The sequence below is a fragment of the Leptidea sinapis genome, chromosome 10 (assembly GCF_905404315.1).
Source record: "Leptidea sinapis chromosome 10, ilLepSina1.1, whole genome shotgun sequence".
Taxonomy (NCBI): domain Eukaryota; kingdom Metazoa; phylum Arthropoda; class Insecta; order Lepidoptera; family Pieridae; genus Leptidea; species Leptidea sinapis.
This window is the reverse complement of record NC_066274.1, coordinates 2,790,684-2,804,249: the sequence shown is the minus strand read 5'-3', so window position 1 is coordinate 2,804,249 and position 13,566 is coordinate 2,790,684. Positions and strand designations below refer to the sequence as shown.

General features: G+C 32.6%; 1 protein-coding gene across 1 annotated transcript in view; it reads right to left on the bottom strand.

Annotated features, from left to right (window-relative positions):
- Positions 1 to 1,160: 1,160 nt before the first annotated feature.
- LOC126966542 (uncharacterized) overlaps positions 1,161 to 13,566 on the bottom strand; it is a 309,865-nt gene continuing 297,459 nt past the window's right edge. Inside the window, exon 4 of the mRNA XM_050810675.1 lies at positions 1,161 to 1,170. The gene's annotated coding sequence lies outside the window, so the exon portion shown is untranslated. The remainder of the gene's footprint in view (positions 1,171 to 13,566) is intronic.

Genomic DNA, 13,566 nt, shown 5'->3' with positions numbered 1-13,566 from the left:
CTTTCCTTCAAATATGTGCGATGGTTACGATGGCTTGTGTCATCTTGTGAACGAGTGCTGCTTGTGGTTGACCTGTTATAGTTAAAAATCATTGTATTTGTTTGATGCGATTACTAATTGTAAAAGTAAACACGACCATCATTTTCACGAAGCATCCTTACATAAAAAATAATTATGTTGATGCATCCAATATACTATAATTTATATTTTGTACAGTTTTTTTCTTAAATATTTAAAACGCTTTTTACCATTGAACAATATTCATATTATATCGGATGCAGGACCTTACAGAGTAATTTATTTTATCTACACCCATGCTTTTAAACCTCTATTAAAGATTCTGAAACAGTTAGCTTTTTGCCAACATTACAACACCCAATATTCTAATAACCATTACATCATCCAAACGAGTGTTGTAATGTTGAACTGAATTTCATAACAACACCCCTATGTTTTTTTTCGATCCCTTCATGCGCAAAGAGTTTCAACAGACAGCCACATTATAATTGCTCGATGCGTGGTATCTGTATGAATTTCAAAACCGCGCGCCGTAAAAAAAAAGTAGTTTTTTCGAATCCCCTCCATTTTTTTACGATATTTTTATTGTTTTGTTTACAAAAAATGAGCGATTCATTTTAAACGCTGAATATTTGAGTGAATTTTAATTATTGCACCATACAAAATGTAAATTACTATTAAAATAAATAATTGTTTCATTAATACTTAGTTTATTTGTATATTATCAGTAATGAATGATATAAGTTACTACTAGGACTGGTGTTTTAATGTTAGCAGTAAGCTAACTGTTCCAGAATCTTTTAGAGGATTCATATTCTGGGTGTAGATAAAGTCTTGTATGCAACTGTTGATAATTAGGTATTAAAACACTCATGTGATACTATTATCACCCTCAGCTTCGCCTCGTGTGATTAATCCACATTCGTATTTTAATACCCCTTATTACACAACAGTTGCTTAAATAATAGTTATTGTATAATACAGCTATTGTAAAATACTAAATCAATTTAAAGAATGGCCGTTGAGTTTCTTGTATGTTCTTCTTACGAACTTTTTTTTTCGAATACAATATGGTAGATTCAGTAATTTTACAGAAATATTTACATTGATAATTCACAAGCGTTTAGTTTTAACCAATTTGATTTTTTTTGACTTTATCACAGGCCACGGTCTTTACATAAGTATTTTCTTCTTCCACTCGCATACATCGAGGAGCTTATCCGACCCGAAACTGACCATAAATCATAAACCAGCGGATTAAGCTCGGGACTAGACGACGGACAGCCTTCAGCTTTGATGGAGTCCGAAACATTCGTTTCCAACCATGACTGCGTAGACCGAGCTTTATGGCCCAGCGCCGAGTCTTGCTGGAATGACCATTCTTGGTTATTCGACATGGCGTTGTTAAGGGGCTTCACTACCTTCTCAAGAATGGTATCTTGATACACTTGTGCCAATGTCTTGATACCTTTTTCATATTAGCTCAGTAACTCCTTCATAGCTAATATCCCAACCAAACCATCACTGAAGTCAGATAGTGCCCACGTTGCACTATGTCGACTAATTGGGAAGCTTCCTTAGAGCTTTAAGTAAATATATGGTCATTTTGTTTGTTAGAATGTTGCTCAATTTTAAAAATATTCTTATTCGTAAACAATTTTTTTCTATATTATACTCTGTCATAATTCATAATAAAAAGTATTTTGAATCAACATGAAACAACACTCAGGTGAAATAAAACTTATTATTTTTATGTTATGAAATGTTAGAAGCTGGATCCCATAAGTCTTTCTTATGAATTTAATTTAATTCACGACCTTTATATCTCCGAGGAAAAATTATACTATGTATTATAAAATATATTATAGATTGGAAGCAAATCGTAAATATTGTGAATCGATTTGACTGTCTTGCAAAATCTATACATTTAAGTAAACTGTTGAACAGTTTGACTTTCTTTGAGATTCCGATTGTAATTTTTGAAAGTAGCATATAAAAGAATAGTGATAGATATTATTTGCGCTCAGAGCGCATTTTCTTTTCGAAGCGGCGGTAGAAATTAACTTGACATCAACAGTAATTGTCAAGAAATAAATATTTAAAAGTTATTTTTATTACTTTTAAGACTTCATAGCCGTGTTAAGTACGTGGTAAGGCATGGGTGATCTGTTGATAAATGCTCTTCTTTTAAAATTTAAATGTATTTGAAGTGAAAACTTTTTTAGCGTCCTGATCGAAAATTTAATAGACAGTCGTTGAAATTATGGATGAAAGTTGATTTTTCTGAGAGATAAATTTTTTAATGTAAAATAATTATAATAGTTCTGAAGTGTTAAATTTTTTATGTAATGTAAATTGTCATTTTTGTGTACGATAGGGCATTAAATGAATATCGTATTGAACCACATAAATGCTAGTACTTTTTTCAATTCTACCGGCACTCACGCAGTGCAATCCGTTTTTTTTTTCTTTCTATTGGCAAATCTAATATTTAATATTGCTAATTCCTCTGCAAGTCATAATACAAGACAACGACTTATTTTCCTTCTTTCCAAAAAATATCTTCCATTGGAAATTTTAATAAAAATTTATATCAGAGACTTATCGAAGAAAACTTCAGTTTCTCTTGATATCTATTAGCCGTTAATGTAAAAAGAAATAATATTCTATTAGATGTATCTTCTGTTCATCGGAGATTTTTCTACTTTCAACTGATCCTCAACTAATGCGCCACAGACTAATAAAATATATATATAATACTTTACGATTTAAATTATTCTTCTTGGGAAATTTTGATAACTCTCTAAATAAAACGGAGATATTCATCAACATAACGGGTTTAGAAACATAAAAGTTAACTCTTCCAAACTTGTACGCGTTATCAAACACAATGTGTCCGGCATGTAGTAATAAAACTTTAGGAGTTGTAACTATAAACTATTTCAACAACGAAAATACCCCATACAGTGATCAATTCCAAAACCTAACCAACCTGCAGCTACTTTTATTTCATCTTAGCAAAATTGATCTTAATTTGTAAAACAACGGCGGTTTAAGTTCGGTGTCTTTTATGTGCTCAATGTTGGCCTTACTTTAAAGACAAAGGTGTAGAGTAACTATATTATATAAAAAAAGCCGCAAATAACTGTTTTTTTATGACTGCCGAAAGGAGAAAGTTTATTTTTTACAGTATTTGAGCACATCTGGGCGCTTTATTGTAAAATTGTGCTAAATACTATTTGAGTTGCTTATCAAATTGATATAGAAATCACTGCTCTCGGTTCAATAATTTAAGAGTTATTGTTGATCAAATAGACCCCAATACTTGGAGCTCAAGCGCAGGTAAGCGACTTTGTTGCGTTCTGTGTTTCCGATTCATCTCTACTATTGGAAACACGAAGAATAGGTAATTGGCGAATCCCTTGTTCAGCTACTCTATTGTTAACATTGATAAACGTACGGATGTTTAGTGTTGGCCCTCCTGGAAAGCACTAACGTTATTCTCGCACCGCAGCACTTGCTTTGCTATTGCTTTACAATAAAACTTGAGAAAGGTATGGTCTATACTTTACTATACAAAATATTTTATACCATATTGAATTTTCAAGACCTTAAGAAAATAAATAAAAGACGTTAGGACTAAGTTGCATTAAATAATTATCTTGATAACCTTAAATAAATCATGTTTACGTTTCAGAAAAAATTGTATTCTGAGAGAGACAGATAATTGCACCCAAATATTTATATTTACTTATATTCAATGTCTAATGTCAAGTATGAATATTCTAACAATCACAAAAATGTGTGACTTCTAAGATAAACTGCTTCCTCTATGTAAAAGTATTCTATGTCGTCCAGTTGAAATGTCTTGACTTATATCTGGATGAGAGACGTCGTGTCGCCTCTCATAAAACTGTATGGATTATGTTTTAGCTTATACTACTTATGTGTATTAGCTCTTTATGTTACTATTTGCGACGCCTTTTAGATATTAGGATTAATATACTTATGAAATATACAAATAGGATTAATATACATGTGAAAGCCAAAAACTATGCGTCAAATAATTTATAGTTCTACGAAAACATATTTTATGGCTAATATAGTTTGTTTTGTTATTTCAGGAAAATTTACGTGTGCATTGAAATGGGTACTTGATTGTTACTTATGAACTCCAAAAGGGCTGGAATGACAAGAGGAATTAGATTTTTTTAAATAATAAGTACATACATATTAAAATCTTATTTTTGTTTTTGTTCTTAACCGATCACTTTAAAACTTGTTTAATGAAGAAGGAAGGTTTTATTCACCTTTATATATACGAGCCATGGTAAAGCGTGGGTTGAATTAACTAGTTATTGATAAAAGGCTTTTTGGAAATGTCTAGGATGATTTGGTATTGGAAGACTTTCAATAATGTTAACTTATGAATGCAAATGTTAGTTTGTCAGTCTTGAAACAATTTAAACGAACCTCGTGAAGTTCCCCAGATGTTCTCAGGGATACAGAAACTGAAACAATATAGGTATATTTCACCCTTAAATCTTGAGCAGTATCGAATCGCGGTAGTAGTCTTAGTAATAAAAAAATACACTATAAAAATACACTTAGGGCCAAACAAGGTACAGTTTGGCCATAAGTCTATTTTTTATGGACATATCAACAATGAATCAAATTGGAATTATTCGAAATTAATACTGCTGTTTTTAATACAGGCCTTTATTATTTCTAGACACGATTCTATGGATTTAAACACTATTTCCTATTTATAGAGGGATTTCTTAATCTCTTCTTCTTTTATTTCTTAATCAATGTGGGCGAGTCATATAGTGGAGGCCATGCCTTCTGAAATTGACCACAATTTGTAGTCCAAGGAGTTAATATCTGGGCTAGACAATGCCAGTTTTCTTCCAATCTCCAGCTCTTATAAAGTCCGGGACGTTAACTTTCAGACAAGCTTAGGTAGTCCATGCCTTGTCACCAGGTGCAGACTCTTGCTTGAAACGGCCAAAATAGATTTTTAAAAGCTTTAGACATTCTTTTGATACATTTTGGCTAGAGTCTTCACTCCTTTTTATAAAAATGAAGCTTTCCGACTACCTAATAAGACATCTGCACCATACTGTTACTGACACAGGACCACCTTGACACTTTTTCATTTTGCGAGTTGCAGTACTCTTCAGTTGCGAAAATGTTTTTATAAGTGAAAACAATTTTACTGTAATTTTACCAACGTTCATCATTCACCATTCATCAAAAGCAGGTGTTATTCAATAAAACGTAAGTGTCCTAGCGGAAATCTTCATTTCTTAGCTTAGAAACATAGCTTTTGAATTAGTGTCTTGAGAATAACCGACTGCCCCCCCCCCCCCACTTTGGGCAAGACAATTACTTCCATTGAATTAATTACTAATTAAATCGCGGGTAATGATTGTAGTTCCTAAAATAATTATGGTGTTCCATATTTGAATCCAAAATAATGTCTAATGTCTAATAATTTCTAACAATATTTTTGAACCGACTAATTATAACTTATAAACTAACAAAACTGATTTACAAATAAAGGTTTAAGAAATGAGATCATTTGTTTTTGCTTTCTATTAAAGTTCTTTATTCAATTAGAACATGAATTATAATGAGAACCAGATTTATGATTCAGAGAAATATGGATTTGGAGAAAATAACGCCTGATTCAATAAATAGATGTGTCAGACATCTGAGTTGAAATGGCTGTAAAGTGCGGATCAGTGCGGATTACAATTTGACATTAGTTTGTGCTTGACTTTATATAAATAAACAGCATTGACTTCTCTCATCAAGTGATCCCCATACAAAGTTGATGAGTGACAAACAAAAATATATAAAACAGAAAATATATTCAGTTCTCTTGGGATTTCATTGCTGGAATGTTTATGACAAAATTATTCGCAAGACATAATATCTTCCGATATTCTCACAAAGTCACAACAGATCAATAACCTCTTGGAAGTTGGAAATGTATCCTTGAACGAGTACGTACGGTTCTAGTAAATAACCTTTTATGCAAAGCATGTCAGATATTTTGAGGTTACGAACAATATTCGCAAGGATATGAAATTAGGCATTTTGGTATGAGGAAATACCTATATGTAACGGGATAAAATGGATTTGGAGGAATAATTTTCTCGGCAGTTTCTAAATGAGCACCAAGTAATGAGGGTAGTAGTGAAATAATTTGGGCAAGGAGATCACGTAAAATAGCTCCTTGGCACATTCCTCCTCATAGATGGGGTCGTGAATAGTTTAGTTTCCGCATAATTTATCTAGAAAACATATCTGTATATGTATCTTATCTTCTCTTAAAAATATATACAATGTACTATTTTTACTTTGTTACGATTTTATTATGTGTAGGTTAATATATTTATAATATGTTGTCTACCCTGGTTGAACTTGTATTGTATTTAATCAACAACCAACCAAATTAAACACAAATCATTCCGGTCTAATAAAAAATTCGTTAATTAATTGTATAACAAAACGTTACATAAACCTTATCAAACAGCAATGTTGTGAAAATGGGCACAAACTCACGTGTTTGATTTAAAAACAAAAACATTTAGCAGTTTCTTATAGCGACACCGTAATTAACCACTTACATGCAGATTACGTATTAAAAAATATATTATTGTACATAAATATTATGTGTTCTTCGATCATTAGTTAGAGAGAACGACAACTCTACGTTAAGTTAAGAAGTAAAGTAAAGTAATACTAATACATATGTATTTAAAGTTAGTGAGTATTTACTAACTTTAACCAAAATAAGTTTGTTAAGAACAAAGGTTGTTGAATATATCATACAGTGATGATAAGATTTCAGTGTTGATGGTGATGTTGAAGTTGATGATGATTTACCTAAGTGTTCTGATTGCATCCCCCATCCGGCTAATATTTATAAACAAATATGTACCTATTTGTTAAATTTAAAAAAAAATCAATAATACATGTAACCAATAATGTAATGTAATGTACATAAATATGTTATAATTTATGTATAAATAGCACATAGTATTTGTAGCAAAAGTAATATATATACATGAGATCATGAGTAATTAAAAATAATAATAATAAGTAGGTATCTAATATATGAGCAAATGCTCTCACTGTTACAATTCCAATAAATTATATTTGTGTATAAACTGTACTAATAGCAGAACGGCAGACTATGCAGCTAGCTATATCACAAGCCAATTTTGGAGAGAAATATTAATGAAATTTAGTGACGCGCTCAATGCTGAGCGCGCGATGTTTGCGACTACTATTTAATGTAATAGGTAATGTATCGAAACTCTTTCCGATCGGTAGCTTTATGTTTGGTCTGAAACTTGTATTATACCTCAACCATGCCGATGACAATAAACTCCTCAAGATTTATCCCCTGATTTCCGTACGCTATGTACAAAGTAATGCAATACTCTATTCTTCTTAGCCAGAACAAATCCTTACATTTCTTCAATTTTATGTTTTGGTCATAATGTTGTTTATCCTCCAGATTCTTTTGTTAATAGCCCCGCGGTGCATTTAGCATCCCAAATATTCTTGTTAGCTCTGTCATATTAAATTAAAACGGTCCGTAGAATTGCTATACGAATAGCATCTTTAATATGGTTAAATAAATCTTTTCTGAGAAGCATCACCCTAAGAAGTTCATTCAATTTGTTCCACTTCCCTTGAATACATTTGCGAAAGTAATTTGCGTTCTCCAGTGAAACCGTTGACTCTCTTTTGCATTTTGCTAAAAAGGTTCTTAAAAATAATAACGGTAATTTAAATCGTTGCTTTCATTTGAGAGTGAATAATATTTCACATTTGTAAATTGTTCTTTTTCCTTACGTTTCCTCTTTAATTTATTTGTCCTTGTAGTTTGTAATTGCTTTGCCTTCATTGTAAAAAGTATTTGTAAGCCTAAGTCTGTTCAATGTAGTTATTCATACTTTATGTTATTAAATTATAAGTATAACTAGCTGACGCGGCAACGATTGTTTTGCCTTTTAAATTATTTTTAGTATTCGACCGTTTTTTCTCCGACTTTTAAAAAGTCGACTACCACGAAAAAACTTTTAATTTTTTCGATTAAAATAATATATAGCCTATGAAACTCAATGTTTTTATATTATTTTACTATTCGGGACTGAGACAAATCCAAATTGAAATCATGAAAACGGTATCTCTTGTGGATACATCAACGATTTGTGGTTATCACAAGTGTATGACGTGCTTAGCTCAGAGCTACCACGCTACAGACACTTATTCTCGTAGGTTTTCCTCGTAGATTAATATTGTTAATTAAATTATTAATATTGACACACTTTTTACAAGAATTATCCTGCCTCAAGTTAAGCATATTATATAGCCTGTGTTATGGGTTACAAGACAATGATATATTTAATACAATATACTTACTTAAGCATACATAAATTCATATAAACATACATAAATACATTTAAACATCCATGACTCGGAAACAAACATCAATTTCTTATGAGCACCTCTACAAAATTCAAATTCCTCACCGTACACGTTGCTCTGACAAACCACCAGAACATACCAAAGTATGCGCGTCTATCAGCACACCACGTAAATAAGCATGTCCAGGTGCTCACCAGGCTAAGCAAAAAATGCAATTTCTACTTTGTAGCTCTCCGAGCCAGTGGCAAACCGTTGGATCCATTATATAGGAAAATATAAGAAAAAAAATTAAAACTTATTTCATGCAATTAAATGTAAGCACTAAGTATTTTAACACGTGACATTCGGTGTTCGGTAAAACCTGATAAAACCCATCCCTGTCTAGTAAATGTAAAGATTTCACCAACTATATCACCGACACTCATAGCCAAGGGATATTCGCCAGTGGTCTTCCATCACTTGTGCCTCACTGTATCAAGTGAATACTGCGCAAGGCATTACGTGACATCAAGCGCTGTTCTGCACTACCCATTGCATCACACTCGTTCCAGTATGTAAACAAAAGCATTATAATAAAAGTTTCCGGCATTCTCAGCATAATGCGGCTTATTACTCGTTACTTTCGGGAAACTCACAAGCTATGACATGTCTTAAGGCAATAATAATATCCCGGACGTAATAACTTATTACGTATACATTTACTACTATGACTTACAGAAAATATAATCACAAAATAGCAACTCACTGAACAATTTAATTCTCATAGGTATTGCTACAAATAAGTGTTCAACACTCATTGGATACGATATCTTTTTAATCACTAACACAAAGGTTAAGTCTTAAATATTGACGGTAGCGTGAACTTATTTTCACAAAAATGAATTTCTTAAGAATTAAAACACATAATTCAATTTGTACGTAATGAGGGAGGTGAGGTGCGGGGAGCTGGTTGAAATATATATATATATATATATATAGACCGACAGGAACACATACTTTAAGTAATACATTACAGTTACATTTGGAGTGGCCAGTAAAAGCTAATTTGCAATAATGTGGGTAAGCATATTACAGAACACTTAAGTTCAAATCTTGATTACTACTCAATTGACTATCAAAATCGATTTCATTTTCGATTCATTGTTGGATACTATTTGGCCACTGAGCCAGATAAATTTGTGGCACTATAATATATTTTATTTATAAATATGTAACGATGTTACATGTTTTTGCTTTCTGTACTTTTTCTTTGTACAACTATTCACTTTGTCGAACGTGTTACAGTAATTTGTAAAATCAAATTCTTCTTTATTAATTGTTCTTTTAATAACGACGAACGAGCGATTACGCAACAAAGTATTGTCTAAAAATATGGCCATAATATTTGTATTTTCACTTATAAATCGAATCGTAGCGATATAAATATGTAAGTTATTGAGACAATAAATAACAGATTACAATATTAAAACGGCAACTCCGACCTTCAGAGATCAAAATGTAGCAATTTTTCCTCAACTGTATAAATATTTAGTAAGCAATCTTTACTATTTTCTTTGCTAGATTAGGATTCATATTACAAATACGTCTTTGGCTTTTTAGGAATTTTAAATAATTTATTGTTGTTCGGAAACTAAATTCTAAGTAAAACAGAATATTTTTAATTGTTAATCGTAAAATTTGTTATTAGTATTGATAAAATACTACAGTGCATATAGCGAGACCAAAATACTGTATGAAACAAAAAAAATATCGTTACCCAACGTATTGTCGCTTTCAAGGTACCCAAATATGCGTACGTTGTGTTTGTTTCTTCTTGTGATAAGATCTGATTTGTCAAATATTACCAGATGGTAGGTGATATGACCTGTATTTACAAGTATTACAAATATTTAGCAGTACTAACTACTCTTCGGAGTAGTATGTACTGTCTAAAGTCTAATACTCTACGCCTCACCTTACCCTGACAGATGACACTTGTTTTGCATGAGCTGTGAATCCTAGTTGCTCGATCGAGGCTCACACTTCACCACTTTTTATTATAACCTTTAGAAACAATGAATAAATATGTATATTATAAATGTGTACAAATTATTATGTGTATTTGTATAATAGTCTTGTGTATCAGTCTGTGTTACTTTATTAACTAAAACTCGTTGATTGTTTTATATATCATCATGTTGATGTTCCGTATAAACACAGAGTATAGATGGATACTTACATATTAAGTATAAATAAATAATTAAAAAAAATCATAATCTATATATATAAAAATGAATTGCTGTTCGTTAGTCTCGCTAAAACTTGAGAACGGCTGGACCGATTTGGCTAATTTTGGTCTCGAACTATTTGTGGAAGTCCAGGGAAGGTTTAAAAGGTTTAAATAAACATGAAAATGCTAGGATTGAAATAAAAACAACAATTTTGATTTTCCTTTGATTTTTTATTTTTTTGGATTTTATGGCCCGGTAAAGATTTTCCTTTGACGTGACCCCGTCGTTCAAAAATCAAATTGAAATAATAGTTGAAAATTAATAACTAATTAGAATATTTATATCTTTCTAACTTTCTCAGGAGGTAAAAAATAAACTTAATTTTAGATAACTATAGTAGGTAGATTAACTACAGTTGTAAACTATCTATCAGAATATTTTACACTTATGTTGATAAATCTTAAGTTTTATCGCAAATGAAATTTCGGAACGCAAACAATATTATTTGAAATTTGACAACAAACTATATGGAGATTGAGAAAACTTAAGTTTTGTCAAAAAATAAAATTTTTGAACCTAACCCCACCACAAAACAAAACAAAATATATAGTTTATCAGAAAGCTTTAAATTGATTAACAGAATGTATCATAACTGTTTGTGTGTTTGAAATCTTATAAATAGCCATTATTTCAGGAAAAATCGAAAATAATAATAAAATTTCATTCATACCGAGCAGTTTTTTAAGGATTCCTTTTGTTTGTTTTCAGAATATTTTATAAAAATTTTAGGTTTTTTATGTATCGCTTGAGGTAGTACGACGTCTGCCGGGTCAGCTTGTCAATATACAGGGTGTCCCAAAGTTATGGGACATGAAGGGAAAGTACCTTAATATCGAAGATAGGCTATTTTACTGAAAGAAGACTTTATGTTATTTTTAAAAGTTAGTACTTCTGCATTCAAAGATTTTCTAAAAATCACTTGCCTCGTCTGGGAATCGAACCGGCTGAAATGTAAAAAAAAAACACCCCTACTTTTATAATGCCAATCGAAAGAATGGCCAAAAACTAATTCTTCTTAAGTAACATAGTGTGTAAGACAAGAGGGATCACATTTTGAGCATTTAATATATTGACAAAAAAATACCCACTTAATTGACTACTTTCTTTTAAAATAGTATGTTTCTTAAGAAGAGTTATTAGTTTTTGGCCATTCTTTCGATTGGCATTATAAAAGTAGGGGTGTTTTTTTTTACATTTCAGTCGGTTCGATTCCCAGACGAGGCAAGTAATTTTTAGAAAGAGTGCTGGGGCTGCTGCTTCGACTGCCGAAAACAGCAAGCGTCGCAAATATGTTGGTCTCAGTGAGTCATACATCTTTGTGCCGTTTGGTGTCGAGACACTTGGCCCGTGGGACCCAGAGGCGCGGAGAATGTTCAAAATACTATCTTAGCGCCTCAATAAGGCTACTGGAAACCCAAGCGCTGGCAGTTATTTCGGTCAACGGATCAGCCTTGCTATCCAACGCGGTAATGCTGCCAGTATTCTTGGTAATCTTCCACGTAATGATAGTTTTAATTTTATGTAGTCGTAGTATTGTAAATATTGTTATAAGATTTCTTTTGATTAAATATATATTTATCTACTAGACTAAAAATGTCTATTGTAGTACACTCATTAAAATGTATACTTTAAATCATAAGCAATCAAAACATATTCGATGTTATTTCAAAATACATTTTTAATTAAACCAATACAGTACGAAGCTGACGAAATATCAAATAAATAAAAATCAAATGAAAACTGTTTATTCTCCAGCACCGCTGATTGCGAATCTCTGTGTCGTACGATCTCTGTTTCACAGAGTACCCGTTATTGTTTCAGTCTCTATATTTCTATGCAAATCATTCGATTGTTCTGTTCGAGCAGAATACAATAAATTACCAATGGGTTTTCACGCTTGAGGTCCGGATTATATTACAAATTCACAATATGAAAAATTGTGCTTCTATAACATTATCTTTATTATTTAATCAAAATATTTTTGTTTTAATCATTCCAGTTCTCATAATTAGCTGGCGTTTTACTTGAAAAGAATTGATTTATAATCTGCGATATGCAAAATGCATGTCGAATACTTACGAGGAAGCTCATCGTCGCTCACAGGGCAATGGAGAGGGCTATACTTGGAGTGTCCCTGAGAGATAGAATCAGAAATCAGGAGATCCATAGGAGAACCAAAGTCACGGACATAGCCCAGATGATTCCGGAACTGCAGTGGTAGTGGGTAGGGCACATAGCTGGCCTTCTACCAACAACCCACCAACAAGTAGGACCGATGATTTGGTAAAATCACTGGAATATGTTTTTTTTATAGAAAAAAAGGACAAACGAGCGTTCCGGTCGCCAGGTGTTAAGTGATCACCGCCGTCCACATTCTCTTGCAACACAAGAGGAGGAGCGTTGCTGGCCTTTAAGGAAGGTGTGTGCGCTTTTTCTGAAGGTACCCATGTCGTATCGTCCCAGAAAGACCGCACATGGAAGCTTATTCCACAGCGTTGTAGTACGTGGAAAAAAGCTCCTTGAAAACTGCGCTGTGGAGGACCGCCACACATCCAGATGAAGGCAATGATATCCTTATTTGTGGCGTGTCGTGTGAAGGTGGAATTCGGCGGCAGGAATCAAGTGAAACAGCTCTTCGAAACACTCTCTCAACTGCGGTAGAAGACACTCACTATAGCGACGTCTCCACGCAACGCCCTCCAGATGACAGCGGAATTGGCAATCGCACAAGATTTCGAGACCCAGTAATCCGATACTAGGGAGGCTTTACTCTCAGGTCTCTGGTGACCAGTCAGCTAGTGTCAGACATATCTCAGGAGAGGTTTAT